The 5,786-nt window shown below is 42.6% G+C and overlaps 1 protein-coding gene across 5 annotated transcripts in view; it reads right to left on the bottom strand.

The window, feature by feature from the left end:
* sec31b (SEC31 homolog B, COPII coat complex component) overlaps positions 1-5,499 on the bottom strand; it is an 88,629-nt gene extending 83,130 nt beyond the window's left edge. For 4 of the 5 annotated variants that reach the window (XM_043678749.1, XM_043678752.1, XM_043678751.1 and 1 more), the window contains exon 1: positions 5,398-5,499. The gene's annotated coding sequence lies outside the window, so the exon portion shown is untranslated. The remainder of the gene's footprint in view (positions 1-5,397) is intronic. The other variant, XM_043678750.1, reaches the window with a different exon arrangement.
* Between the last annotated feature and the right edge of the window lie 287 nt (positions 5,500-5,786).

The following is a 5,786-nucleotide window of genomic DNA, read 5'->3' as shown; positions in this document are numbered from 1 at the left end:
CCTGCCGCTTCTGGTTGTCAGTTTCAGCTGTCCGCTGTCGTGGCCGGTATATTGGGTCCAGGTCAACAAACACATCGACCTGGACCCAATATACCAGCCACTACAGCGGACAGGTGAAACTGACAACTGGAAGCGGCAGGGACAGGCCACTATAAATGCCGGAGGAAACACCACAGAAGCGCTTCACAGGAGGCTCCCAAGCACTGAGGATGTCACCTAGTCAGGGGACGAAATGTTTGCAACAAAAATTTCCAGCTCGGCGAACAGAACCACAACAACTTATTAGGCATCTGATCCAGATACTCATTGACATGTCTTGGGCATGTGAATTTTATCCATTTTTGTGCATAAATTAAAACAGCAAGATAAAAGACAAACACAAAAATGTCTGCTGATCGTTGCGCATGCTTTACTTTCATGGTTATTGGCCATCTGCTGGAATGGTGTATAATTGGTAAAAGCTTCAGATTTTGGCTGGTACGGGTACACTACTAAAATTGGATAGAGTGAGGAACTATTATTGATAGCAGGTAGTTGTTGCTCTAAACTAGGAGACTGCCACCTTAATCAATAATGAATTAATCCAACATAACACATCATGTTGTCATTTAACCTATGATCTGAATGAAGAACAAGGGCAGGGTCAGCACATCATTTTGTAAAGTAACACAGAGTAATTATTCTGCTGAAGTCCAAGTACTGCTCCTAAGACAAAAACCAAAGCCCTGTTTAACATATATATGTACAATAAATTTATACCAGATTCCCAATCTCTGGTAGAAGAGACAGATTTGCAAGGTGTGTACTAACATTGGAAGATGTTTAATTAGTAAATAAAAACACATTCACATGTAATGTGTAAGGCAATTTCTAACTAAATTAGTGCACAAGGAGAGAACAGTGTCACCATTGTCAAGCGCGTAACTAGTCAGCAAGTTCTGCTGACCAAGATTGTCGATGTCTAAGGTTAAAGTTACTAAAATACAATGGAAAATGTGGGCAATGACAGTGCAGGATACCAGAATGAGTGAGGTTATTTCAAATAAGCTGGACCTTGTCAATAGTAAACATGGGGAGGATGGGTAGAAGGGCATTGAAGGAGCTAAGGATTTAAGGATGGGGGCAAGATTTTTGCTAGCAGCAGAAGACATGTCTCAGAAGCACCTACATTGCAGAGGTTTAGTTACAAATGGGAAGTGGACAAACCTGTTTAATTTGGATGGGGAGGAAACTGCACACAAAAGCTGAAAGACAGGTCCTGCAGGAACATTGATGAACATTTTTATTTTTCTATATAAATACAGTATAGGTAGATATTTAACTACAACAAAGTCCACAAAAATGCACAAGAGAGAAAGCTATTTCTTGCTACTATACATCTTCCTGATCTGGAGATAGTCTTGCCACGCCTCTCAACCCTAACCCTAACCACCCCATGTTACAACCAACTAGTAGAAGGGCATTGAAGGAGCTAAGGATTTAAGGATGGGGGCAAGAGTTTTGCTAGCAGCAGAAGACATGTCTCAGAAGCACCTACATTGCAGAGGTTTAGTTACAAATGGGAAGTGGACAACCAACTAGTAAAACATCCAGCTGACCACAACATTACTCTGCATGTGGGGCTGACCAAGAGAAATCAGTAATATAATTGGTACTGAACAACTTAATACCAGTTTGCAAAGTTGAGCTGTTTTGTATTTAAAGCATTAAGACGTCTGGCTAATTTTGCCATTTGGCACAAAAGAAAATGAAGCAGAGGTGCCCATGTTTACTGGTTACAAGTTGGATGCTTACAAAGTACGTGGCAAATGTGCCAGGATTCTGACTTGCTTTTTAAAGTTCTTTACATAAAATTCAGCACTGTTGCAAAAATAAACCAACCTGACATTAGCAAAGAACATCCAAACTATGCACAAATTTTACAATCATCTCACATTTAAGCCAATCCAACTGATACACCAGATATACTATTGCACAACAATCAACTGAAGATATTTTCTGATAACTTTGGAAAGATGTCAACCACAGCACAGAAATGCTCCATTACACCAGAATATCCCTGGAAACAGCAGATTAGCCTGGAAATTTGCCAATATTAATTTAAAAATCTATGCACATGAAACATAGTAGGCACGTATATTAAAAAAAAGTCTTGGGTTCGGTCTAACCAGTACAATATAACACAGCCCCGTCAGGGAACAACTAAGATATCATCTCCAAAGGATGAGGATCAAGGAGGTTGCCAGAAGTATTTTTAACGACTGTAATGGGGAGATGTTTTTCACACTAGCAAAAAGATTTGCCCTTACATTACACCTTTCACAACCCCAGGTATTTCAAGGCGATTTCCAGCCTGTCAAATACTCTAAAGTGCAGTCACTCATATGACGAGGAAACATGTCAACAAATTGGCAGACAGAAAGGGCCACAGCAATGCAATAATGACAGTAAATCTGTTTTGGTAACGATAATTGAAGGGAACAAATTGGTCAGCAATCAAATTGTCAGAAAAATCTGCTTTTTCTCCAATAGTGCCACTGGGGAGACTTTACATCAGGTCTTCCAAAAATATTTTCCAATGTGATCCCATTTTAAAACTTGGAAATTAACAGGATCTCAGATACCCAACATATTAACACTCAGAATATAATTACTAAAATTTGCATTTTATAACTCATTAATTAACATTACATACTGTGAGAGAATAGAATTTTAAAACAACGTTTTTACAAAATGATTTATGTCAGAGATTTCTGCCAGCAACAGAAAACTGTGAGGACCTTCTCCATTCTCCAACGCACACTAACTCCTCGTTCCTCCCCACCACACTCGGTAAACAGCCCTTCTCTCTTCCCATATCTCTCACCATGCACGTTATCAACTTCTCTTCCCTTCCAAACACACACAATCAAACCCACTTTCATCCTTCCACCAAAAGCAGAGTGATCAGCCCCTTTTCCCTCCCCTGCAAACAGTAATAAATAAACTGACGGCCGGCAGTGAGGAATTGTCACAGCTCAGCCAAACCAAGCCCGAGGGTAGTTGCAGCCCTACATGTGACTTTAAATAGTCTTTAGAAGAAGGGAAAAACAGTGGCCAGGATGCCAAGGTCAAATCTAGCAAAAACATTCAAAGACAGAAAAATGACTCAGGTGCTAAATGTGCTGTTCACAGCACTGAGCTCATGACCCCATTCACTGTCTCAGTAACCCCACTTCACCACCCATACCAGCCCCCTGTCATTTGGGAACTGCTGTTTTACATCTGTTTGAAAACACAGATCCAGAGTGGGCCTCAGGTTAATGTCTCAATTGAAAGGTAGCACCTCAAAATGCAACACACTCTCAGCATTACACTGGAATATCAGCAAGAGGTTTGTAGGAATCAAAAATTAATTAAACACCAATCAAAAACTAACCAGTTTAGATATTGGAATAGTGGAATGATCAATGTGCAGTCAACTTCTATTCATTTGAAATAATTTTAAGATGGAAAAAATCAGATTCAGTCATTGGTAATTATCAATTTAAAGAAAGTACAAGTTATCATCTGCCCCAAACATCATGATCCAGTAATGAGCACTATCTCAAGAGGGCACTTTGCAAAACAAAAATCCACATTTGAGGCACAACAATGGAGTGCACTACAATGCAGTACAAAGCAGCTCAGAGGAGAACGATTGTATCCTGGGCATAGTCTCCAGGAGGACCACAGGAGCATCAGAAAAATCTCTAGCAAGGAAAGGAAGACACAGGCACCTCGCAGGAAGGGAGTACAGAAACTGGAAGCTTGGCCTTTCAGGGTAAGAGTCAATGCAGGGATTGCAGACAAATAACTGGGAAAGAGCATGAACAATGACCCTGGGTAAGAGAACACAAATCTCAATAGGTCTTTGGGAGCAGAGAAAACATCTCAGAAGGGAAAGTGCGTTCATAGACCCGAGCAGGAGGCGAAAGAGGACACAATGAACACGTTGTCTATAGCGATGGTTTAGAGCAAATAAACTCTCCATGCAATCACCAGGAACAAGCAGAACAAATGGACATTGACATGTCTGAGGAAGACAGAGATGAAGAAAACCCGACCAACTTAAAACATTAACTCTGACTCTCTCCCCCAGTTGGATGAGTGCTTTCAGGCATGTTTTTATTTAGCCTCGTTCATGACTCAAAACATTCTAGAGCAAATTACATAGTTCTGAAGTATTCTAATGTTATAAATATGGCAACAATTTACACAAATCAAAGTTCCATGCACAGCAACATAACTGACTAGATCATATGTTCTGGGTGAAAGCAAAATACTGTGGATGCCAGAGTTCTGAAGTACACAATAGCATAGAAACTCAGTAGGTCTGGCAACATCTGTGGAGAGAGAAACACGGTTAATATTTTGCATCTAATATTTTACCAACAAAGAGTCATTGAAATCAAAACACTAATTTGTTTCTCTCCATAGATGATGTTAGACCTGAATTTCTTCAGCATTTGTTTTTGTTTCACTTGTTTTGGGAACTGGTTGAAGGACATGTTGGCCAAGACATCAGGATTGCAACGGAGATTGCAAACAAGGACTCAATTTAATGACTCATTGGAGACTATAGTAACACCAAGCATGCCATATGCCTCAGAATTACATGATGCACCATGCTAGGTTGTGTCTGGAGACAGATTTAAGGTAACAATCTTCTGACTCAAACACAAATGCTCTACCATCTGAGCAAAAAAGTGACATCTTGAACAAGTCTTATTGGAGAGACAGTGAACAGGCAGAGTGCCTGGACAGCTGAAGGCACAGTCAACAAACATGGCAGGTTATGGTGGAGAAAGAGATGGAAAGAGTTCAAGGAGCACAGAGACAGGGGAGATTGGGTGGACAAGGCCGCAGGGAGATCGATGAGGAAACAATTAAGACTTGTAAATCTGAAGCACTGGGTAAGTGAATCAACAAATGGAAGGGGTGTCGCTGGTGAGCAGGGCCTGCTGTGGGATAGGATACAGGCAACAAGTGATTAAGTTAAAACTGCAGAATACAAAAGGATGGTGATGTGTGCTGGGTCACGTCGAATTTGAATGTGGTTGTGAGTTTCAGCAACTGAGGGCCCTGAGTCACAGAGGCAAAGGTAACCCTTAGCAAAAGTGGGGGCTGCAGACTGAAGTCTTTCAGGGAGTAAAGGGGCAGCCGGTAGAGAGGGATCCGGCCAGTGCTCCCAGACCGCCTTCCCTCCACGCCGTGCTGTCACAGGGCACCGTGCCCGACTGCAGCCTCCCCTCCAGCCCGGGCCTGCAGCTTCAGGCTCCGCCGGCTGCTCTGAAGACTCCCTCCTCAGCACCTAAACCGTGTGGCGAAACCCGGAATTCAGGCTCCAGCGGCGAGTACTTGCTCGTGGCTGCTTACCGTGAGAGGACGCTGCCTATAAAACCCGCGGCGGACACGCCACCGAGTCCCCGCTCAGAGTGTTCACCGACGTGGCAACTGCGCCGGCGCCAAAACGCCTCACACCCACCCACGGGGCACGTGACCAAAGGCGGGGCCACGTTGACCTGGATGCCATCTTGGTAAAGGAGGCAGGGACAGCAGTGAAGTGAGACATGCCACCATCTTTCTAAAGAAATTCGTCAAGTGCGCGAAGAGTCGTCATCTTGCTAAAGTTTTTTTTAAAATCACTCAGCACTAGGTTATAGCCCAACAGGTTTATTTGGAAGCACGAGCTTTCGGAGCGCTGCTCCTTCAAATAAACCTGTTGGACTATCACCTAGTGCTGTGTGATTTTTACCTTTGTCCAC

This window comes from Chiloscyllium plagiosum, chromosome 38 (genome assembly GCF_004010195.1).
Source record: "Chiloscyllium plagiosum isolate BGI_BamShark_2017 chromosome 38, ASM401019v2, whole genome shotgun sequence".
Taxonomy (NCBI): domain Eukaryota; kingdom Metazoa; phylum Chordata; class Chondrichthyes; order Orectolobiformes; family Hemiscylliidae; genus Chiloscyllium; species Chiloscyllium plagiosum.
The sequence above is the reverse complement of the archived record's forward strand: the minus strand, read 5'-3'. Positions and strand labels throughout refer to the sequence as shown.